We start from the raw sequence: 25,896 nt of genomic DNA on the forward strand, positions 1-25,896 counted from the left end.
CCTTAGGTAGTGTAAGGTATGATAAAATAATAATAATTTATAAATTATCAAGGGTTCATGAGGGAGAGGGGAGTGGGAAGGGGGGGGAAATGAGGAGTTGATACCAAGGGCTCAAGTGGAGAGCAAATGTTTTGAGAATGATGATGGCAACAAATGTACAAATGTGCTTGACAAGATGGATGGATGTATGAATCGTGATAAGAGTTGTATGAGCCTCCAATAAAATGATTTAAATTAAAACAAAACAAAAACATTGTTAAATTTGTATGTACTTGTTGAGTAATTGATGGAGAATTAATTTGGCCTAAAAATAAAATTTCAAGAATTTCACTTATATTTTTTATTGACAAATCAGTGTTCAACGGTGATCAATTTGCAATGAAAGCCTAGTAATTTACAGTCCAGTTGGTGGTCCCCAGCATGTCTAACAGTGAAGGCTTCCCATAGCAACTCCCTCTTCTTCTCTGTGCTCATTTGTGGGCTTGATCCGTCATTTAAATCAATTAAATAAGTTTCAAAAGTATTTCTTCCTGTTTTATGGCCTTATTGGCAATGTTAACCACACAGCTCCCAAATGAGCTTATTCCTTAGAAGAGTGGAAAAGTACTACTATAAGGATCAGCAGTTATATAATATTTGCGATAAGCCAGACACTGTTCTAAATGTGGACAATTCATCTTGTCTAATTCTCAAAAAAGCCAAAACCTCTAGAGGATGGAATTATTATTCCTATTTATAGATGAAAAAGTAAAACCCTACAAGCAAACAAAAAACCTGAAAACCAACTGTTATTTATTGAGTTAATTTCAACTCAGAGACACCGTGTTAGACAAGGTAGAACTATCCCCTGTGGGTCTCCAAGCTGTCAATCTTCATGGAAGCAGAACACCTCACCTTTCTCCTATGGAGGACCTGGTAGCTTTGAACTGCTAACCTTGTGCATTACCCACTATGCCACCAGGGCTCCTGGAAGCTAAGACTCAGACCATTGAAATATGGCATTGAACCCACATAGCCTGCTCCAGAGTCTTTGCTCTTAGTGATTATATTGCTATTTTTTCTGGTTGATTTAGGACAGACATGATTTTATAAAAGGCCCCAAGTGCAATTTATTTGACTGTCAGATAAATAGTCACCTCTGAATGTGTAAAGTAGAGTGAATTCATGAAGGCAAATATTCACATTAGAAAATTTATCTGATAAATGCAAACCATTTAGCCAAACCCAAGCATGATAGCAGGGGGAATTAGAGTGTTTGTTTCCCACTTCATAAAATAGAGCAGCCAACCTTACCTTGCATTTCTCTCAACAAGTAGTTTGCTTAACTTCTCTGAGGAATAGCAGCAAGAATAAATAACATTAATAACAGCAACTGAGTAATCTCAACAGGTGATGCATACCGGCCATCCCCGTGCACCTCAGCTTGTCGACTTTATTTCCAGATCCTGCATACGTGATTTCTCATTTGAGTTGCTCAGCCCTTTTCTGCCTTGGCAATGTCTGCACCAAGCATTTGAAATCAACCCCAAGAGGCAAGGGGAATTTGAATCATACATTGCCCTGTGTTCAAAAGGAAGCTAAGACATGCCTGCACAATTGTTTTTGTAGAATCCTAGGAGCAAAAAATAATAAAAATTGAAATGCATTTTAAAAGTTCTTTGTGTTTGACAACTCCAGACAATAAATGTTGGCCCTTTGAGAAGTCACAGTGGGTAATTAAGGCTCATACCGCCTCTGCTCAGTAACAAGTACAGTTCCTTAGTTTTTGCCCATCAGACCTGTGACGGTCCCCAGCGGTACAGTGTTTCCCAAGTCAGCGTTGTCCTTGCTCATTTATTGAAAACACTATTTATAGCCCAGCCACCAGAATAATTCGTATTCCTGGCCTTGTTCTATAAACTAATAATCATGTGTTTCATTGTCCATGGTGTTAGCTTTGGACCATTAGACATAATTCTGTTTACAACTATGAAGTCAGGCTGTCCATCCAGAACATGACAGATTCTGTATTCACTACATCTGCTGAATCAGCCAGTCGGTGCCTTGCATACCACATCTTCATTTGCAGAACTCATAGATATGGTTTGACATGTCAGTTTTGAACACAATTTATTTTCCTTTCCTCAGCTCTTTAAATATCCCCAGTGGCTTTCATTACCTGTAGCTTGTATTTTGCCTTTCAAGTTAAAATTCTTTTCTGTGTTCTCTCTCTCTCTGGTGATATAATAATCATGTCAGAATCCTCTTTACTCACCTCGTACAGGGGGAACCAAACCATCTTGTCCATCCACTGAGAACTAAGATAACATAGTTCTTGATTATTTTGTTTGTTTGTTTTCATAAAGCTGGGGGCAAAAAGGAGTTGTGATTAGTTGTCTTTCAATAGATCATTTTTCTCTGTCAGAGCTGAAGTACTAGCCCCTCCTACTAATAAGGATATGCATTAGTTAATTTAATATATTGAATTAGGAACCTGGTTATTTCCATCCTTAGCTTCTACCACCCTTATTATGCCGATAGTTTCCAATTCTTCTTGTGTACCGATATCCATTCAAACAAAGAAGAGAAAGTGTGTATGATTGAATGGGGGTTTATTTTATGGGTTAGATTTGGAAAAGATGTGCTCATTCTTTTTGCTCACATTCCACTGGCCAGAAGCCAGTTACATGGCTCCAATTAGGTGCAGCCTAGAAAATGCATACCCTAGCTTTGGATGCCCAAGGAACAACCTTCTACTCTGAAAGAGGAACACAGATGTTTGGCCCACATCCATGTACTACTCTTTGTGATTTTAGAGAACTTCTCTGCACCCCAGTTTTCTCATATTTAAAATGAACAGAAGCTTTACTGTCTCTTAGATTCCAATTATTTGATCTCATCATCCACATACAAATGGGGACAGGTAGGAGGCATGCCTTTCTGTCATGAATACTGAGGACTAAAAGGATACTAGTGTTGTCAGGTAAGCCAGTACCCAGATATGGGACGCTGAAAGAAAAGGGGATTGAACTGGTAGATTATAATAAGTCCTGCTCGCTATTTAACGGAGAGATACTCATCTACACTATGGGTCAGGATCACAGTTAGACTTGGAACGATTTGTATGGTCTTTCTTTCTTTTTTCTTTTGGTGCCTATCTATATTAAGCAACCCCAAGGAGACAATGATGGAACTATGGTTGCAGTGTGGGAAGTGACGGGGTGGGGTGGGGGATGAGTGGGGTGGGGGGGGAGGAGTCAAGGAGAGGTGAGCCAATAACAACAGGGACAGGGGAAGATCAAGGGATCTAAAACTGATGGTGAGGAGGGTGTAGCATTCCTGGTCATGTTTCATCAATTTAAATATATCTGAGAGGAAATGCTGAAAAGGTGTATGATGGGTAAACATGATAGTGGGTCAGGAGGAAAGAAAAAAGGAAAAGGGGAGAAACCAAGAAAATGAAAATGATATATAATCATATAAATATAGATATGTGTATATGTAAATATATAAAGATAGGCAAATTTATCTATGTATGTATATACATGTACATATAATAAGGAAGCAGATGGACTTTGGACTTCTACTTAATTCTTACCCCAGTAAAATTACAGTTTGTTTTAATAATGTGGCACTGTATGATACTCATCTTTCCGACATGATCTCTGGACAAAATAGGTGCATAAGCAAATGTGGTGAAGAAAGCTGATGGTGCCTGGATATTAAAGGATATAGCATCAGAGGTCTTACATTCTTCAAGATAAACAAGCAGCCATCTAGCAGGGAAGCAACAAAACCCGTATGGAAGAAACACATCAACCTGTGTGATCATGAGATGTTCACAGGAATAGGCATCAGAAGTTCAAAAACAAGCAATCAAATTGACAGGAAAACATGGACAAAATGGAGACCCAAGACCCACCTGTAAGATAATTGGACAGTCCCTCACAGAAGGATCACACAGAAGGGATAATAAACCCAGGATGCGGTATAGCACTGATGAAACAGATAACTATCCTCTGGTTTGTTAATATTTCCTCCTCTTACTATTATAGTTATTGCTGTAGATCATTAATCTTGTTAGACCTGCATATGTTCATTTGTATAACTGAGATCACTCAATGCATGAAAGCCAAGATAAATAACACTTCAGAAACAATAATGGGAGTAATGATTCCATGAAGGAATGGGAAGAGAGTAGGGGAAGGGGAAGAAGTGGGAGCTGATGGCAATCATGACTGTACGTGCTGGAGGGGAATGAATAACAGAATTGCATGTGAACGTATGCATTGGATGGGGATATATATCCACCGTATATACTCAAATATAAGCTGACCCGAGTATAAGTCGAGGTACCTAATTATTACCTGGGAAACCAGAAAAACTGATTGACTTGAGTATAAGCCTAGGGTGGAAAATGCAGAAGCTATAGATGAGTTTTAATAATCAAAACAAATGAAAATATAATTAGCAAAAATTGAAATATCAGTGGTGTAATGTATTAAAATATTTACTTTAAATAAAAAACATAAAAAAGGACAAGTCATTTAACATTAGTAAACCAGCACAGTAAGTGGAAAACAGGTTCAACCAAAACAATAAGGTATCAACAATGATACCTTAAGAGTACTATTCCATGACCTCAATCAGCAACCAAGATAAAATGTAGAGTTAAAATCCTTCAAAACTGGATTCCTCATCATCATCCGTATCCCAATGCAGAGCTTCAGCTGGTGTGAGGCTATCATAGACGCTGTCCTCACTGAGATCGCCGTCATCACCATCACTGCTGTCATTTTTATACAAAACGTAGTCTCCACTGCCATCCATAGCATTACTAATACTACATTTCTGGAAGGCACGTCGCTCCATGTCTTCTGGAATGTCTTCCCATGCATCTCGAACCCACTTTGCTATTAACTCTATGTCAGGCTTCATGAGATTTTCTCCTTTTGTTAGTTGGGCTTGACCAGATGACATCCGTTCATGTCACATCCTTCGCACACTGTCTTTAAAATGCTTATTCAAAGATACATCCAGAGGCTACAGTACAGATATAAGCCCACGTGGAATAATGGCTAAAGTAACTTTACTAGATTTTGCCAATTTTTTTTATGTCATCCGATAGGTGGACTCTGAACATATTCCAAACAAGTAATGATGGCTTTTTCTTTAAGGCTGCTCCTGGTCGTCAGTTCCACATTTTGTCCAGCCATTTTTTTTTTGTTTCATCTTCATCCATCCAGCCTTTAACATGTGCATGTACAATAGTTCTTGGTGGAAAATTGATCTTTCTAGACAAGGTCTTTCTTTTGCAAATAATGACAGGATGAGGCTTAGTTCCATTAGCCAAACATGATAGAACAACTGTAAAGTGTTGTTTTTTGTTTTTCATTTCCTGTGGTTTTGAGAAAAATATTTTTTTCTCCTAAACTTGCCACAGTTCTGTTGCTTGGAAGATCAAAGGTCATGGCAGTTTCATCCATATTCCCAATATCTGCCAGGTCATAATTATAAATCCTTCTTTGTTTTAAATAAATGACTGGAATGACAATTTTTTCTTTAAGGTCTTGTGGCAATTTCTGGGAAATCCTTATTCTTTGTCTCAAACATAGTAGGCCAAACCTATTCAAGAAGCGGGTACACCATTCTGCTGACACAGCAAATTTTTCAATGCCTGGTGCTTTGTATTTGTCATCCTTAGCCATTTGTAGAGCACGTATGCGGATTCCCATGTGTGTTACACAGTAACCATTTTGACGACACTCCATAACCCATTTATGCAATTCACTCTCTAGAGCCCCATAAAAAGACGTTAAACCATGATGAGCTTTTTTAGCTTTTGGAATCTGTTCCAAGTCAGCCTTCATTTTCCGCCACTCCCTCACTTGCTTTTCATCAACACAAAATTCCCTACTTGCAACACTGTCATTGCTCTCTTCTGCTCTTGACACAATCTTCATTTTGAAACCAGCCTCTTATGACCGACGTTTTTGTTTTGGTTGAAGAATATCCATTTCTAATAGGATAAAAAAACAAGACTTTGAAAAATAACTTTCATGGTAATGCATCCCCCCCCCTCCACGATGTGTTAGCCAGGAGGTGGGGGGAGTCCGTGTGGGCGGTGGATGCAGGATGTGGATTAGCACAGAGACCAGAGGGGAGAGACGGAGTGCAATCACAGACACATTCTTACCAGTTCAGCTGCTGGCATAAGTGAATCACTATGGGTTCTTCTGCAAATTGGAGCCGTCCACATCATAGGACGGCTCTGATTGGTTAGATGTGAGTAAACAAGCATTCAAAGCCCTGCAGTGTCAGCGGAGCGTTGAATGAACAACGGAGAAAAGGCCTGCAAGATAATGGACACTTGTCTATTATCTCGGGGGGTGGGGAGGGGCAGCGAGATGTTGAACCTTGCTGTGGTACCACTGACCCCCATTTTTTGTGCTGAAAAACTCAGCTTATACACGAGTGTATACGATATATATATATAGCATTTACTGGGAGTACAGTGGGGATGGGGGTGGATAAAAGGGAGATGATATCAAATAGTTCAAAAAAGAAAATGTTTTTAAACTGATGATAGTAGTAACTACAATTATGCTTGATCTAATTAAATTATGGACTGTTATGTGGAAGAGCTCTCAAATATGATAAAAATAATTTGAAATTCTTTAAGCATATGATATGCCTGCAATATTAAAATTCTAGATATATTTAATATATTTTATTTTTTATCACAATAGTAGCTATTGTTACCAATATCATGAAAATAAAACTGGATTTATTTATTTTATTTTAGCCTATTAGACTAGACCAATGCTCAGGAACTTGACCAAATGATAAGTACTGTGTCTGAGCTTTTCCCATACTAGTCCCTCTTTTCTACTTGTTTTTAGAGTTCGCCTTTTACACTTCCTTGGGATATGCCTACATAACTCATGGAGTCAAATATTAAAGATAAGAATGAAGGTGGATAGACAAACAAGGTGATTGGTTACCTCACCTTCAAATCAATGTTGATCATTCTGTAGGTTTGTCTATTATAATCATTGAATTCATGCAAGGGCCTAAATTACCAATCTAAGAATATCAGAATGAAGCATCTCACAAAATTTCCTGGTATATCAATAGCATGCAGGGTCTAAAGACCAATGTATAAAATGGCCCACACTTGGTTTCTGTGCCATTCAGGCAAATTCAGTACACAGCTTATGCAGGCTAAAATCATGAAGGAATGGGTTAGGTTAGTTCAAGGTGAACTTGGCTGTACATTCAGCAGTTTCACAAATTTCACAATGTTACTTAATTTCTACGATTACCATTTATTCAACAGAGAGAAAATTACAAACTCAAAATATTTGAGAGGGGTTAAATAAAATGATGTTATTAAATCTGGCCACGAGCTACATGTCTATGCCCACTGTGGCAATTTGTCGAATTGCTCTTTATTCCTAATATCCTAAATTGCCATAGAAATGTTATAGGTGTGTATCATTATCCATCTTCTACAGTGTCCAGAATCCTACAATTAGCTATTAGTAGAATTGACATTGGAAGCTAGGACTTGTTGCATCCAAAGTAGCTTATTTTAGTCATTAAACTGTGTTGCCTCTCTGAGCTTGGAATAGTGCCTGATCCTTGGCCTCTCTAACGTATTTAACAAATCTCAGTGATTTCTATTCTCTTTAGATCTCTGCCAAGGTGCATTGCCAGGTATGACAGGCATACCTTTGCCAGTAAGCCACCCATTAGGTACGACCAGACTTGTGCTTATGGGGTAGGGAGATCAGCAAGATCTCCAAGAAGATAGCTCTTCCAGGTTTTCAGGAGATTGGGGACAGGAAGTTGCATTTCATTAATAATATATAAAATGTGAAGGCATCCTTCAGTCTTCTTAACTGACTCTGACTAGGATTTGAATAATTTAGGTTTCTTCTTTTAAAAAGTGATCGTGATTAAGAATAAAAAGTTGGGAACAGATGCAAATATTTCAGGAAGAAAAGGAAAGAATATAGCAAGTGTTATGCAATCTTCACCAAGTTAAATTAATAAAAAATGGCAGACTAATGTAAAAAATATATCAAGGAGCCAATATGCAAAGCCCTGTTACACACACACACATACACACACACACACACACACACACACACACACACGGTGCTATTAGGTCCCATTGGATCACTTGCAACTCACATTGACCTTTTGCACAACAAAATGAAACATTAGCCAGTCGTGCCCCATCCTCACAGTAGTTCCTTTGCTTGAGCCAATTGATAAGGTACAGTGTCAATCCATCTCCTTGAGGGCCTGTCTTTTCCACAGCCCCTCTACTTTACCAAGCATACTAGCCTTCTCCAGGGAGTGTTATTTTGTAAATATGTCCAAAGTATATAAGCCAATGTCTTGCCATCCTTACCTCTAAGGAGCACTCTGGCTATAGTTTACTTCTTCCACGACAGACCAGGTTGTCCTTTTAGCAGTCCATGGCCCGTCCAGCATTCTTCTCCAACACCACTATTCAAATACACCGATTCTAATTCAGAATTCCTTATTCCATGTCCAACTTTCACACCATCTGAGGTGAATGAAAACAACAACAACATAGCTTTGGTCAGGCGCACTTTAGTCTTCAAAGAACATCCTTGCTTTTCAATACTCTAAAGAGGTCTTGTGTAGCACATTCATTTAACGTAATGTGTATTTTAATCTCTTAACTACTGCTTCTATGAATATAGATTGAGGCTCTAATCAAGGAAGAATCTCTGACAACTTCAACCTTTTCTCCATTTATCACGTTGTTACCGATTGCTCCAATTTTAAGGATGTTGGTCTTCTTATAGAGTTTTGATCCATACCGAAGCCTGCAATCCTTGATCTTCATCAGCAAGTCTCTCAAGTCCTCCTCATTTTCTGCTAGCAAGGCTCTGTCAGCTGCACACCAGCGGTTGTTGATAAGCCTTCTTCTCCTGATGCTGCATTCTTCTTCATCTAGTCCAGCTTTTCTAACTATTTGCTCAGCACACAGACTGAATCAGTACGGAGAGAGGAACACACACGAGAGCATGCGTGAAAAAATATGGTCACCAAGTTATAAAACCTTTTATTAACAAAAACATTGCTTTGATGTATCTCCCGTCGGGATCTATACACTTCTGAAGGTTGCCTAGCCATCTCTGGAAGACTTTCTCAAAGGGGCCCTGATGGCAGAGTTGGGCTTCTAATCTCACATGCAATTCAAAACCATCAGCAGCTGGTCCACAGGAGAAACATACTGCTTTCTGCTCTGGAGAAGAGTTACAGCCTCAGAAACTCAAAGGACCCGCTCTCCTTGTCAGATAGGGTCAATATGAAACAGAGTGGGCTTCACAACCGTGCACGAGAACACAGTCCCAAGTAATTCTGTGCTCTCCTCGTGATGCAATGCCAAGACAGTAGTGCCGGTATCTTTAAAAGACTAAAATAAGCGTACTGAAAAGAAGTCCGAAGGTTCAACAGCAGGGCTGTCGTGTTCCTGAAGTAAGGTTGCCTATGAAATTCTCATAAGACAGCCTTGCTGCCATGAAACTATGAGCAAGTGCATTGCTGTGGTGAGATCAAAGTTTCTGTACCAATTTTGTGACTTTTCTTCACCAATAGGGTTGTGAATTTGCTAAAGCATCTCCTTAATATAGCCCTGTGAGTACCCTTTGTCTTTTGAGGCTCTCTATCAGAATTATACCTTGGAATCTGTCAGAGAGGCCCCAGAACCTTCTGGGTTAACTTCTCTGCCTTGATTCTTCACCCAGGAAATTCTCTTGAAGCCACTCTTGATGGGGCCGTTGGTTGAAGGCATGCTCATAGGCAGGTGTGTTACTGAAATAACCTGTGTGCAGCAGTCGCTTGGCACAGAGAAATATTTAAACGTGTCTTATTTGGGATAATCTGTGCATGTATGAACTAGAATCCTAGTATCAATATTTATGACTTACTACTGGATGCGTGTGTGTGTGTGTGTGTGTGTGTGTACTAAGGCCTTTAGAAGAGAACCAATTGCTTGAAATTGATTACACAATCCTTCAGAAGAAGCAAAGTTTGCTCTCTGTCTGACAACATTCAGCAGACAAATTGTAGATATATTAAACACTTAAATTTACAAAGTGAGCCTATAAAAGATGCTGAAAGCACACGTGATTAATCATTCAATCCCAGGAAAGGGAAATGTTAGTCAAAATAATGAAAGAAAAAAGAAGAAAAATTAACTATAGAAGTATAATTGAGTACTTAATAAAAGATATCTGTATGTCCAAAGGAGCCAGGCTGAAATAGTGTCCTATGAGTTCAGTTGCTAACTAGGTCATCCACTTAAACCCACCAGCCACCCCGTGGAAAAAAAGTGAGGCTGTTTGTTCAAGTGAACATTTACAGCCTGGGAAATACACAGGGGTAGTTCTACTGTGTTCTGTAGGGTCGCTATGAGTTAAAATTGACTGGATGACAGTAAGTTTAGGGATGAGTTTTATATATGTGTATATATGCTATAATAAAATGAAGGAAAGGTTTGCAACATAACCTTCAAAATATAATTTCGCATTCCTGTGTAGTAAATAACAATGTATTTCTACTAATACCCTAGTTTATGCATGTATCATTTTATTCCACTCAATGCATTTAAGTCATGTCTTTATGATCAATAGATGGGCTGTAGACACATTCCATCTGTAACACACTTCCTTAGTCTAGTTAGGGAAGCTTCAGATATTAAACAAGCCCGATCAAAATAGTAGTGTCTGAAAGGATCTGCCGGGTCAGTTAAATTCAAGGCAGGTAGGCCAGCAAAGGTTATAGCCCCCCCCCCCAAAAAAAACAAAACAAAAAAACAACCCTCACAGCTATTAAGTCAATTTCAAGTTGTAGTGACGCTACAGGACAGGAAGAACTGACCCTGTGGGTTTCCAAAGGTGTAATTCTATACAGCAGTAGAAAGCTCATCTGTCTCCCAAGGAGTGGCTGTTAGTTTTGAATTGCCGACCTTGTGGTGATCATAAGCCTAATCCGTTAACACTGAACCACCAGAAGTTTTTGGTCACTGTTTTCTTAGAGGGGATCCTCAAGACGTCGTCTTAGTCAATCTTCTCAAAGGAAAAAGATGATCATGGAAATTGATTAGGAAGAATTTTTATGCAAATTAGAAACGAAGTTGCTGAGAAAAAGGCTAGTAGAATTGAACTGACTGCTGTCTTTGTCCATCATGATCTTACAGTTGTTAATTTTTAGAGAGGGGGTGGTGAGGGCTGTCCAAGGTGAATTTTGTTGAGGAATCTCATCTCATGCACATTACAGCCCCAATCTTACCCTTTCAGACTTTTTGTTAACCAAACTCACAAAACTTTCAAAGGAACCCAATTTGAGCCCTTAGAAGATGCCAGAACAATCTTCGCCTGTCCCTTATCTCTTCTTCCACATTCATCACCCCTTGTTCAACACCCAGTGGGTATCACCCAAGGGGATCTCACCTAGTTGAGAAGAACAAAGTGATCATCCATATTGACTGACCCTCATGGTTGCCTGGGAATTTCATGTCAGTTTCAGAAAATATCATTAACGCCCAAACCCCAACTCCCTGCCCTCAAGTCTGTGTGGACTAATAGTGACTCTATAGGACAGAGTGCAACTGCCTCTGTGGGAAAATAAAGGGAAAATCATTGTGGTCTTTATTCTGGGGGTTTCTTCCTGTTTCTTGGCATCCCACACATTCCTACTTTCTCTACCAGACCGCATCAATTGCTTTCTCTTTCCCCATTTACCATGGCAATGTCCTCATGTGGAGAACTGAGAGGACAGCCTGATGGCCCTCAATAGAACTTCCCAAGCCTGAATTCTGTATGCTGCATCTTCCAAGCATGTACAGCTTTGAGTGTTTATGGATGACAGCTGAGGTAGTTAGTTTATTGTGCCAACCTGGCCTAGAAACACATGTGGGGTTAATTGAAGGGTTGAGGGATAAATGGCTTGGTGAGCCTCGCCTTTCGAGTTCTCAAGTTCTCGGGTGTCTTGCTTTGTGATGGTCTGACCATGTGCAGCTGCCTTAGCCAGTTCTCTGCTTCAGATGGCAAGGCTCACTTCCTGTAAGACATCCCTGGAGAGAAGCCACATGGACCTACCCCAATGCAACCCTGGGTGCTGGAGCAGCCGTGTGGAGACCCCTGCCAGTGCTCAGATGCTTACACATTCACTGACTCAGCTTTCCTCCTGCAGTCAGCATCATTGCATCTGTTTTGTGAGATGGAGGAGAACTTTGTGGATTAGTGTTGGACATAAGGGCTAATGGACATGTGGGCTTGGGCAGCACTGGGTTGATATTTTCTTGATGCTCAATTAACCTTTATATAAAACTGACTTATAAATGAGTTTCTGTGGATTTGTTTCTCTAAAAGTACCAAGCTAACAACAGCTTTTGAGAAAAGAAAACATCAATTATTTTTTGAGTGACTTTATACAGATTACTTAACACTTAATATCTCTGTAGCTTGTTTATTGTCTATAAGGAAAACAACAGCTAGTTTAGATGGTTACTAGAATGGTTATAATGATATTTTACAAATCATACTTGTGAACTCCATAGTTTGTCCTCAACCATAGTAAGTTGTGAATACTTGCTAGTTTCTGATTAAACATTCTGATTAAACATTAAACATGCATTGAGTTGACTCTGACTCAAGCCTACCCTTGTGGGTCAGAGTAGAACTATGTGCCATCCTGTCCTTACTTGTGGATTCCTTTTAGAGGTGGATTACCAGGCCTTTCTTCTGAGGAACATCTACGTGCACTCAATCCTCAAAGCTTTTAGTTAATAGACAAACAGGGTCAGTTTTCACCACCCAGAGATTCCAGGCTGCAGTGAATCTCTTATTTTTCTTCCCTCCGTGATTCTACTTTATTTGCTATTTACATCTTGTATCTTTCACGTGATCCTCTGTTCTTCTCGATGTATGGTATGGCTGAGCTGAGCAAGATGCAAAACATTGGTGAGAGTGGTTGTTTTCTAGTCTGCGTATGAGAGAGAAAGAGGACGAGAGAGAGCACATTCCAATGTGAGAACACTTGCACTGCGAAGACAAAGGAGAGGAAGGTAGCTGCAATTATAGGGAACCCTCTTGGCATCTGTCCAGTGGAGATCAGATTGTTTGGAGCAACCTCTGTGCTCTCCAAGATGAACCCACAAATACCCGTATGCCATGATCTTCTCTGTTATGTTAGGATTATCCCCCTCTTCATTAGACGTGTCTGTAAGACTTGTTTTTATTTATTTTTTGTATGTTTTGGATTGTAGGTTCATAGTACTCACTACCACCACCACCACCACCACCACCACCACCACCCACCCATTGTGTGGCAAGTGTCCTCTCTGCTGGAATATATTCCTAGTCTCTTGCTATGCATGGCATTACCTCTCCCTCCTCTGTGGCCTCTTAGTCTACCCCCCTTTTATCCTAGCACTTGTCCCCCACACTACAAATGACTTTGGTTTAAAGCTTATGGAATAGAACTCAAACAAATTGGACTGTTTGTAATTGCTGCTATTCTATCATGTTAACATTTGACTATTTTACCAATTCGCATTAGTACTAATCTATCTAACCCATTCAAAGAGTAGTCACATTAGAAAGATCTGGGAAAGTGCCTTTTACTTTATTTCAGCAAGAACTGACCCAGTTAGTACTTGTAGCACAGTTAATACTTGATAAGTATGTATTAATATAGGCAGACCCCTCCCTAAGTGTATCTTTATGTCTAATTTATATAGTTGTGGGCTATCCATTGGACTGCCAACCTCTAGGTCAGCAGTTCAAAATGATGAACCAATCTGAGAAAGAAAAATGAGGCTTTCTACTCCCATAAGGATTTACACTCAGAAATCCATAGGGTCAGTTCTATAATGTCCTACATTTATGCATTAAGCTGAAAGTGTTAGGCTGGATTTTCTATGGATGCAAAATTAGTGACACCACACAAACACACACACATACATACATACATACATACGTGTATGTATAAGAAGAAAAGTTTATAGCATGAAAAAAATGGCTCACGCAGTTGTAGAAGCAGTCAAGTTCAGTTTGGTTGACAGATGATATGCTGGAGGCTTGTCCTGACTCTAATGGCTGTCTGGACCTGGGAAGCTTGGAGATAAGTGGCCAGTCGAGGCCCGGACGCGTCTGCAGATCAGAGTCATGGCAGACTAAGAGTATCTCCCCAGGCCAGCTAGGTTATATTGCAGGGTGCAGGTTCATGTTCCAAGAGATGTCCCAGGTGCAGGATCCATCCATACTGGCAGGAAATACTGAAGGAGGGAAAAAGGAACCAGTTCTCCACAGCATCTACTTTATAGATATGAGTCACTACCCCCAGGAGATATGCTTGTATGTCTTGGGGCAGGGCTTACTGCCAAACCAAGGAGAATCTGGGCCAAGGTGACACCAAACCTAAGTATCACAGGGTTCTCATGAGTTGGAATGGACTTGATGGCCATCAGAAGAGCAGGTGCCTAGGGTGACTCTTCTGTAGCCTGGCTTTACTGGTAACCGTAATGCTGACTGTTCAAATCCACCATGTGAGAAAAATCAAGTCATCTACTCCTGCGACGATTCACACTCTCAGAAACTTTATGTCGTATTGCTGAGTCGGCATCACCAGGAGGGCAGTGACCTTCACTGCCTTCAGAAAGGGCTCTAAGCATTTTCAATGGCTTATGAGCAGAACATGAAGTGAGTGAAGGGGTTTGTGATACAGACTTTGTGAGTAGATTTTGGTTCAATTCAGGGCTTTGAACAAGTCCATTCAGTTCAACACTCTGTTGAGAATTTGTGTTTCCATTCCAGATATACTGAATCAGTAGCTACATTTCAATAAGACACCAAGTAATGCTTCTTTGTCCCTTGGGATCAAGTAGATTATAGGTTTCCTAGGCTGCAGATAGAGGGGGGGGGGGAGAAAGGGGAGTAGCAGTTTGGGCATAGGTTTCCTATGAGGGGATAAAAATGTCTCAAAAATTGGTGGTGGCAGGAAATCCCTGTGGACACACACACACACACACACACACACACACACACACACACAATTATTGACGTGTACCTTTTAAATGGTTGAATCGTGGTTTGTGAATCATATCTTAATAAAGCTGTTTTAAAAGAAAAAAGTCACCTGAGTATCTTGTTTAAATGTCGATTCAGATTCCATATATTTGTGGTAGAAGAGCAAATGGAGTCACTGGGCTCCCTGCCATGGAGTCGATTCTGACTCACAGTCACCTGATCAGACAGGGTTGGACAGCCCCTGTGGGTTCCCAAGACTGCAACTCTTTATGGGAGTAGAAATTACAAGAGTAGAAAGCCTCATCTTTCTCCCGCCAGGTAGATCTCATAGAGCTCCCTTAGAAGGAACTGCTTCACTGCTGCCAAGGGAGGGCAGATTTACATAGCAAATCCAAGTGATCCATATGTTAGTTAGGTGTAACCTAAGGATTAACTGTAGCAGCAATGGATGCTGGGAGAGACTGATGGGTTTGGGCAGGAATATATCCCTTTGGGACTTGCAGATTATATTGAGCCCCCTGGAAGTGCATAGAGAGGATGGGAGTGGAGAGGTGGCAGCCAGAGATATTGATTCTTGAACTGAGACCTTTATGGAGGGGCTGCATCAAGGAGCTGTGGAGGAACAAGAGGAATGCTAAGGGAGGAAGGAGGGACGGGAAGGGTGAGTCTGCAATGATCTCCAAGTTGGGGGGCGGTCCCTGGAGGACAGTGTAAAAAGGACTCCCAGCCGCTGCAGAGACCAAAGGAAGACCAGGTAGGAGGAGAATGGGGGATCTTTATTTCAGAACGCCGAGTAGGAGGTTGTATTTTCCAAGTCTGCAATTGACCTTGCGCGGTGACAGATGAGGCACTCTTTTATATTCTGTTTACATTTTTCTATTTGCTAGAGGAGGAGACGATGTCTCCGTTACATTGCTTAGATGGGTAAAATAGGGGAAACATAAAAATAATAATAAAAAACAGGATGAGATCGAGTTTCTTTTGAACCCAGAAGGACTACAGTTTTTAATCTCATCATCATCTGTCTGCCAACTAGCCCTACTTCTATTGACGGATGCCAGCTCCCTGGCAATGCTTGGTGTCCCCCCATTGGACACACTCAGACATGGACTGGGGAGCAGTGCTGAGGGATTTTAATTAATCATTAAGTGGCTTGCCTTCCAAGCACTTTTTGCTCCTGCTTTGAATTATTAGACAGATGGTGGCAGTTCTGTCCTCAGCCTTGTCATCTAGCCACGTGGCAGCTGAAATATCAAGCACGGGCTTAGGGTGGGATCATAATTCATTTTCATTAGTCTTCATTGATCATTTCTCTTTTGTCCTAAGTACAGTAGCAACATTTAATTGTGGCTGAAGTACTTGTCAAAAAGCCCATCCAAACTGCCATCACACCCCCAAATACCCAAGGACATCTTTAGAGCTGAGAAGCCATGTTCACTTTCCTCATCTTGAACAGCTGCAGAAGAGTGTAGGGGGCACTGAACTTGGGACCGCAGACCAGGTGTAGACGATTTCTTGAATAAGTGCGTCCTCATTACTGGGAACATAATTGCCACTTCATACTACTGTGTCCTACAATTGTCCTAGTGTGATCGCTTCCTGTTCTTCTCTGACGCTAGAAGGTAGGTCATTGTTGCGTAGCACACTGGTGGACAGGTTTCAGCAGCACTTCCAGACTAAGACTAAGCCATACTAGGAAGAATAACCTGGCAATATAACTTCTAAAACTAGCCACTGAAAATTCTATAGACGGTACAGGTAAAGTATAGTGCTTGAAGACGAGTCCACTAGTCTGAAAGTCACTCCAGATTCAAGGGACCACAGCAATGGGCTCACGCATACAAAGGCAGGCAATGTTTAGTTGTTTGGCACCTGAGGTTGCCACGAGTCTGAGATGACTTGGCAGCAGGTAAATGCAACAACAACATCCACATAGTAATGGCAACCGTCACCCCCTCCGCCTCTACCACCAGTTAGTAGTATGGGGATTGAGAAAGAAGAGGAGTTCGTGTTAACTGAGAACTCAACTTGCCTTTGATAGTACTCATACAAACTCACTTGATCTTCAGAACAGTCTAAGGATGACTCATAGGTTGCATAAGACAGAGCCAGGAGACGAACACCCTCTACACCTGTGTCCATCGCCTGTGCATGAGTGCAGGCTAAGTTATAGGCAGCCTCTTGGAAAGAGTTCATTGGAAAAAGCAAGTTAGCTAGTTTATAGAGACGGCATCCCATCCCATCCCTATGTGAATCCTGGAAAGCATTGCCCTGAGAGCGGGGCCACTGAGGAGCACAATTGCAGAGTGATACATTGTGAATTAATGCCCTACTACTATGCCAACTAAACATATTTTCTCAGATAAAGTGATGAGGCTGGTATAGATCTAATGTGGTTTAAGTTTTATTAGTTCAAACCATCAATGGGATTATATGACTTAACCTTCACCATTTTGCTCCCTCACGTGAGTCATTTATATGAGATGAGTGAGGCTCGGACAGTCCCAGGACCAGGGCAGTTCATGTAGGCTGTAAATTGCAGGACTCTGGATGTGCAGATTCACTTGCTTCCTCTCAAATAAGGAGCAGAAATATGAAGAATCAGGCTCATTGATGTTTTTCCTCAGAGGGTGACATCCACCTCCAAGTCAGACAGTTAGGATTTGCTTCTTTCCACTTTTCAATTTCTTGACACTAAGTGATAATTATAGAGCCTGAGAGGCACACAGTGCATTTGCAGGAGCTAATTGACTCAATGGAGGAAAGGCTGATTTTGCAGCAAAATTCAAACTACCAATTAACAAAGAGGGAATCCACATGCACATGAGATTGAGGATATTTATACCTTCGAGAGCTAGCAGAGCCAGCCCTCCCTGCCATGGTACAGGCCATTTCTGAGTCAAAGAGTCTGGGCTCTCAAAAGTAAGTTTGAGGCCTGGACCACATCAAGGCCAGGCCCACCCTCTCAGTAACTTCCCTCCTGGTAATGAGCATTCCTTTCTCTGGTCTCCAGTGGCAAGCATTGGAAAATAAATTGATCAGTTTTGATACATAATAAGAAATGAAAACAGGCAAATAGAACCACATCAATCAATTGATATGCAGAACAGAAGGGTCAGAATGGAAATGATAGGAGTGTTTATAGAGAGTGATAAAGTTTTCAGATTTCAAGACCCTCACACCAGCAGCCCCTTAAGCAGTGAACTAGGATAACCAGGGTTTGGGAACAGGCCTACTATTAGCAGGACACAGGTAAGTAGTGGAAGCTGGGAAGCTGCAGCAGGATCTGGGAAAAACAAATATGCTGTCTACAGGCCGCTCACAAACACACACCAGTCCATGAGTGGTAGCTCAGCAAGCCACTGATGGCAGCTGGAACAAATGGCTGACATCAAGGAGCAGGCAAATAGCAAGCTTCTTCTGGAAGGAGCGTCCATTGGGAGCCAACTAAAGCCCCTCAAGCTGGATAGGCGCAGAGTAGGAGTGGGGAAAGCCTCAAATTCAGAATGGTTTCAACTTGGTTAGCGTGTCACTGGATTAGACGTAGGGTTCCTAGGAGTCATCTATTCTGGCAGCACACAAAACACAGTCAGAGGCAAGGAAAGAAGCATATGAATTCTGGGCTCTCCCACCTCGACTAAGGACCTGAAGCCGTAGAATGCCAGGGGAAGGAGGGTTTGGAGAGAGCTGTAGAGCTGTGGAAACTTGCAAGAGCACAAGCCCATTTTATGGAGCCTCAGTAAACTTACCACCAGAAGAAGCCACCATTATGGCGGCCTAACCTGCTCCCCAGGAGATAGGATCAATTGAGGTCATGTGTATAAAGAAGCTCTAGAGATAAAGCACATGGTACTATACAAGGGGGTACCCCCCAAAAGACTGGAATAAAAAATGTATTTTAATTTGGACTCTTAGAACTCTTATAACAATCCATACATCAATTGCATCAAGCACATTTGTACATATGTTGACATCAACATTTTCAAAATATGTTCTTTCTGTTTGAGCCCTTGGTATTAGCTCTTACTTTTTCCCCTTCTTCTCCTACCCTCCCATACTTGGGAAGCCTTGATAAAATATAAAGTAATACTATTTTCATATCTACCAATGACTGCTATCTCCCTTCACCCACGTTTCTCTTGTTCTGCTTGGGGGAAGGGGGGTTATATGTTGATCATTGCAATTGGTTCCCCCGTTTTCTCCTCTTCTCTCTCCCCTTCCTCTCCCCTCTTGGTATCGCTACTCCCATTTCTGTAACTGAGGGGTTTATCTGTCCTGGATTCCATGTGTACAGAGCTTTTGTCTGTACCAGCATACATGCTCTGGTCTAGCCAGATTTACAAGGTAGAGCTGGGGTCATGATATTGGAGGTGAAGAAGCTAGAATATTTTTTGAAAGCTATGTATTTTTTCCCCTAAAAGCAATCCTAGCACCTTCAAAGTACTCTCTATTACACTTAACACATTTGTCAAATTTGTGATTCCATTTTTGGAAACATATTTTCAAACTCATCAACACCTCCCTCTTTTGTTCTTCAACTCTTCTATGTCTCAAATCCACTGCCCTTTCATTTGTGAAAACTACAAAGAAGTCACATGGAGCAAGGTCAAGTGAGTAAGGTACATGGGGCAAGAGAGGCGTGCTATTTTTGCCAAAGCTGGCACATGGAGATGGCTACATGAGAAGGTGCATTGCATGGTGGTAAAACCAGTCCCCCGTCAGCCACAAATCAGGTCATTTTTGGTGGCACACTGATATGCAATCTTCTCAGAACCTCTAATTAGAAAGCTTAATTAAAACTCTGACCTAGTATAATGAACTACAAATGTACTACGAGTTAACATTTTTGTCAGTTCAGAATATTGATAGTCATCCAGAATGAGGTTTGTCATCAAATGATATTTCAACTATTTGAAATGAGAAAAGCACTCGTACACTTCAGTTATTTTCCATAGTACTGTCCTTGTAAGTGTGTTCAGCATCACACCGGTTTTTGCAGCATTTTTTTCTGAGCAGGCAACAAAATTTCGCAGCTGCATGCTGTTCTCTTTAATTAGCCATCACAGAAAACCGTGATTCAAGTGAAACTGTTTTTACAAAAAATTCACTCTGGCCAAAGAGAACCTTCCCAGGTGATGCCACTGGGTGCACTAACTCAGAGCAAGTTGCTCAATTGATGATACAAAGAAGTGTGGGAAGGATTATGGTGCTCAATAAAAGAGGGCACTTGATGTACCTTTCTATGAAGCAAATAAGGAAAATGCCTGCCTTCATAAATGAATGATTGTGAATTCACACCCAAGATCCCATGGATCTGAGATGCTGGGCCTGAAGCCCACAAAGGACAAGGGCTGTAGAAATGGGAGGGCATGCATACTGCATAAGCTTTCATACCACCAGAGAGCTCTAAACCTTCGTGCCATTTGGGAATTGGGGGTATGCTGGAGGAAGAAATGTAACCTCAGCGATGAGTAAATTTGACTTCCTTTCATTTGTGGCAAAGAAGATTATTTATAGTTAAACTTAAGATGTTTCAAGAAAAGAAGTAAAAGGGCTTGTCCATGCACCTTGGATGTGAAACCTTTCCTCTACTTATTATGTGCCTTACACTTCTTTGGAAAACAGAGGACAGTTGTTAGCAACTGCCATTCCATATGCTGCTTCTGTTTTCTGCATACCATGGGGTAATTACAATCAATCTTCAGAATAGCCTCATTTTCATATCATTACTTGGATCAATTTTAGTAGTCGCCTTTTGAAAACGAGAAACGGAGTTTGAGCAATGTTCAGTAACCTTTTACTGGGGTATAGAGTTAATATCAGAACCAGGATTTGCATCCAGGTTGTTATCCCAAGGCCTGGTCTGTTAGTTTTCCACATATGACAAACAGAGTGGCTTCACACAGTAGAACTGTATCGCCTCCCAGTCCAAATGTTGACCAGGCCATGCTCTCGCTGTAAACGTTAGGGGAGGTAGTTTCTTGCTTCTTTTCAATTCAAAGACAGATGGGGGACCTTGGTGCTCCTTAGCTTATAGATACATCGTTCCCATCTCTGCCTCCATCATCACATCTTCCCTCTGTGCTGATGTCTATCTAGGATTGCTCTCTTCCTTTTATAAGGGCAAAAGAGGCTTGGGGTTAGTTACATAGTTAAAGAGGAGGCATACTAACAAAAAGTTTGCCACTTTGAACCCACCAGCTGCTCTGTGTAAGAAAGATGTGATAGTCCACTTCTATAAATATTTACAATCTTCAAAGCCCCTTGGGGAGTGTTATGCTCTGTCCTATTGGGTTCCTATGAATTGCAATCAACCCAACAGGAATGGGTTTTCTGTGTGATTTTTTAAATAAGGATATTATTCAGAATGAATTAAGTCCCATCTTATTTTAGTATGCCCTTATGGTAATTTAAATGACAACAACTTCATTTTTTTCCCCCCAAAGTAAGGTCATGGTCACAAATACGGAGGTCCTGGGTCTTTAAAAACCATCACCTCACCCTGGTTCTCCACAAAGAAAGATAGTTAATATGCCAGTGTTTATGCCTAATCAGAGAGGGTGACATATTTTGCCAACAAATTTAATAACTGCAAACTGCGATTGTAAGTAATTCTCTTGACTGTATGTGTAAGTGGTAGACTTCCAACAGCACTGCGGAGGGACTGAATCACGGACAAGGGTGAAGCTACAGTTTTTGAAAGGTTCAGTTTGACCCAGACTTGTTTTATTTTAAAAGCAATCATCACATCGCCCTTCGGCCCCCTTCCTTTTAAAAACTCCACATGGATGGAGGCATATCTATGGGTAGCTTGACATCATCCTGGGGAAAAGTGATGCAAAAAGACCTGACAGGCTTCTCCCTGGCAGGTAGCTCTGTGCGGAGGGCCCGAGGTAGAGCCCAGAATAGAAGTTCTGTGGGGGTGGCCGTCACGCCGCCATGGGAGATGCCTCGTTGCGTGTCAGCAGCCGCTTCAGATTCATTTTGTCTCCTGGAAGCTTGGCACAGCCCAGAAAGAAGGTACTTTATTCCTAATTTACCTGGCGGTGCACAAAAGACAGAAAGAGATACTAGAGGAGCCAAAGAGAGAGAGCTGGCTCATTTAAATAAATGGCCAAAAGGATGTGGGACCAACTAAGCAAGGGTACTGAATTTTTGTTGGGTCTAAGCAAGCTTTCTTTCCTCCTCCATCTGCCCTCCTTCACTCCTCCATTCCTTTCTCGCTTTCTGATTCCATTTCCGCACTTTCCAACCTGCCCGCCCTGAGCCCCTGTCTGGATTGGGGCTCCAATGAGCGCGATAGGATTAGTGATGGTCATACCACAAAACGCCTCGGGGGCTTTGTCATAAAGAACACGCAACCCAGAGAATCGCGAAAGGAAGGGTGCACAACGAGGAAGCATTTAAAGCCGATCATTTTGAGAGGCGTGGACTGCAGAGAGGTGAGGAGGCTAGGCAGTGTTGGGATCTAATGGGTCACAACGGTTCGGCAGAATCGGTAACTGATTTTCTGTTGAACTTGGAGAACCGGCCATCACAATGGCACTTGCCGTCAGGGTTCTCTCTAGGGTGGGTGCCTGGACAGCTAGCTGCCCAATGGGGAAACCACAAGCTTAGCTCCGTTACTCTTTTTTAACGGTCACCTGTCAGCAGCACAAAGTGCCCTTACCAATGTTTTCTCTGTGCTTGGGTATGAACAGAACTATGCTTGTGATATTTATTAATGTCGTAAAACCCATTATCCATTAGATGGAATGCTACACTTTTATTCCCCTGCCTTTGTTACGCCAGTAAACAACCAATATAAAGTAAAGAGAAAAAAGGGCTAAATAACTAGAAGGGGAGCAGGCTGTCCTTCGAATGTTTCAGGAGTTGTGTTACCCCAAATTTCCATGAGACGTGAATGAGTGAGGAGTGTAATATAAGTGAAAATGTATACAATGCATAGTAAATACTCAAAAAGGAGTAATCTACTTGTTGAGTAGTAGTATAAGTTTTTTAAATGTGGGGACTCTGCTGAGAAGAAATGCGTGCTCTTGGGATACAGTTTACCGGCGGCTCGTGCACACTTGGAGGTACTGGCAAGCAGCAAGCGGGACCCTGTCCAATGCTGAAGCAGTCCTGTCTCTCAGGCACAAGCCCGCGTGCCTGTGTTCACCGTTCCATTCACCATCAACGCCAATTGCCTTTGTCACCTGGTTTCTTCTCACAGCGATGTTTCCTGAAACAAAGTCCATCTCCCATTCATGGAAACAGTCCATAAAGAGTGAGAGAAAGCCCTGCCCCTTGGTGACATCCAGCCCCTGCCATGCCTTCCAGTGCCTCGCCCCACTCCCCAGGCTGGTGCCCCGGAGACCCGGCTTCCGGCCCGGTGTAGCAGCTGCCTCCTTCCGCTTCTCTCAGGGTCTTCCTTTGCCTTCGTCGCTTTGTGCTGACCGCCTTCTTGTACGTACCAGCCCTTCATCCAAGTTCATGTGCATACCCTCCAAGTTTGTATTTATCCCCCTTTCCCCTGCTAACCTTCAAAGAATGTTTCTTTCTGCGTGAAAACTTTCTTTGCTTTTTATCGTACTCCACAATCCAAACTCACTGCCATTGAGTCATTACTGACTCGTGGTGACCCCAAATTGGTTTCTGAGACTCTAACTGGATGGGAATTGAAAGTCCGGTCTTTCTCCTGTGGAGTTGCTGGTGGTTTCGAACTGCCAACCATGTGGATCGCAGCCTAATGCATATCCATGACACCATTAGTCAAGCAATATTTACCCTTTTGTTAACGACGAGTTTCCCTCAGCCCACTCTCCTCCAGGTTTATCCATATGTTGTGAGATATTTCACATGGTTTCTGTTAATCCTTAATGTCGCGCACTCCCTTAGGTATACTTATTGTCACTAAATCGATTCTGACTCCTAGTGACTCTATAGAAGAGAGTAGAACTGTCCCCGAAGGTCTGCAAGGCTGAATAATTATTAAATCACAACAATACATCTTAATTCCACTATGTGGACAGTGGGTTAAACCACTGATCTTTTGCTTAGCAGCTGAATGCTTAAACCTCTGCATGATCAAGACTCTCTGTGTGTGTGTGTGCGTGCGCGCGCGCACATACACTTGTTGTTATTGACGGTGATCATCATCAGCATGGTTAGGGGCCAGCTCTCAATACAACAGAACACAAGGGTGTCCAGCCTATGCTTTCCCACAATTACTGAGCTTGAGCCCATGGTGGCTTGTCCTGTGTCCATGAATCCTGTTCAGGGTTTCTCTTGTTTTCAAATAACTTTTATTTTACCAAGCATGGTGTCTTTTTGCAAAGACCAGTCCCTCTTCATATCCTCCCTCAGATACATGAGCCAAATTCTTACCACTCACTTTTAAGGAGCATTCTGGTATGGCTTCTTCCAATATAGGTTTGCTTGTACTGGCAGTACATAGGGCATTTCATATATATATTTTTTATTAACACCCAATGTAAAGTTATAAACTATTCTTAGATCTTCCTTATTCATTATGCAGCTTGTGAATGCAAATTAAACCATTGAAAATACTATCATATGAATCAGGCACACTGTTGTCCCCAAAGTGATCTTTATTTTTTAACGCCTTCAAGAAGTCTTTTGCAGCAAATTTGCCTAATACATCCTATCATTTCTTGAATGATGCTGTGACAGGTATTGCTCTTGGATCCTTAAAATGGAATTCTTAACAATCTCAGTATTTTCCCCATCTGTCATGATGTTGCTTATTGCTCAGGCTGCCTCCAGCCTCCTTCATTTTCAGCAAGAAGGGTTATATCATCTACATATTGCAGCTTATTATTGAGTCTTCCTCCAATTCTGAGGCTACATTCTGGTTCACATTGTGGAGTGTCCCAGGCTTGCACAGCATACAGATTGAATAAATATAGTTGAAAGAATCACCTAAGCCCACACTTTTCCTGATTTTATACTACCCAATATCCTTGTGTGTGAGCATCTGACTCTTGGTCGATGCACAAGTTCCACATTCTCACAATGAAGTGTTTGGGAACAACATTGATTTGATCATGTCTGACTCATTCTAGATTATCTTAATTCTTGAAGTTAGAATGTTCAAAATCATTGAGAAGTGGTTGCAACTGTACAGCAACAAGAATGTGAGAAATTCAAGCTGGATTAAGAAGAGGCTATCGTATGAGGGATTTCATTGCTAATGTCAGATGGAGCTGGCCTTAAGGCATAGAATTCCACAAATAGATTTGCCTGTGTTTAATTGACTATGCAAAGACATCTGTTTGGAGTATAAAAAATTATGAACAGTATCAGAAAGAAGATAAGTTCTAGAAGACTTTGTCTCATGTGAAATCTGTACATAAACCGAGAGGCTGTCATGGACACATAAATAAGGAATACTGTATGGCTTGATACTAGGAAAAGTCTGTGTCAGTTTTACATTTTTTCACTGTACTTCTTCGGTGTGCTAAGAAAATAATTTGATACCTTGGATTAGGAAGAAAAACACAGTATCAAGTCTACAGGAAGAATCATAAACAATCTATAATATATCAGATAACACAATTTTGCTTGTTGAAAATGAAATGAATGGATCAAGATCAAAGACTATTGCCTTATGTATGGATCATATCCCAACATTTTTTTAAAAAGTCCTTTTAATTGGACCAATAAATGACATCACTCTAAGTAGAGAAATGATTTCAGAAACCAAAGCTTTCTTCTTACTTGGATCCGCAATCAAGGCTTGTGAGAGCATCAGTCGAGAAATGAAAGAATGTACTGAATTGGGCAACAGCAAAAGATGGCTTTACGGCGTTCCTAAAGCGAAGAGGCCAGTTTGAGAACT

At 41.4% G+C, this 25,896-nt stretch overlaps 1 protein-coding gene across 4 annotated transcripts in view; it reads left to right on the top strand.

Moving 5' to 3' along the window:
- The window catches only part of NRG3 (neuregulin 3), a 1,273,738-nt gene that overhangs the window by 641,717 nt on the left and 606,125 nt on the right, over positions 1-25,896 (top strand). The window lies entirely within an intron of this gene.

Source organism: Tenrec ecaudatus, chromosome 10 (genome assembly GCF_050624435.1).
Source record: "Tenrec ecaudatus isolate mTenEca1 chromosome 10, mTenEca1.hap1, whole genome shotgun sequence".
NCBI classification, from domain to species: domain Eukaryota; kingdom Metazoa; phylum Chordata; class Mammalia; order Afrosoricida; family Tenrecidae; genus Tenrec; species Tenrec ecaudatus.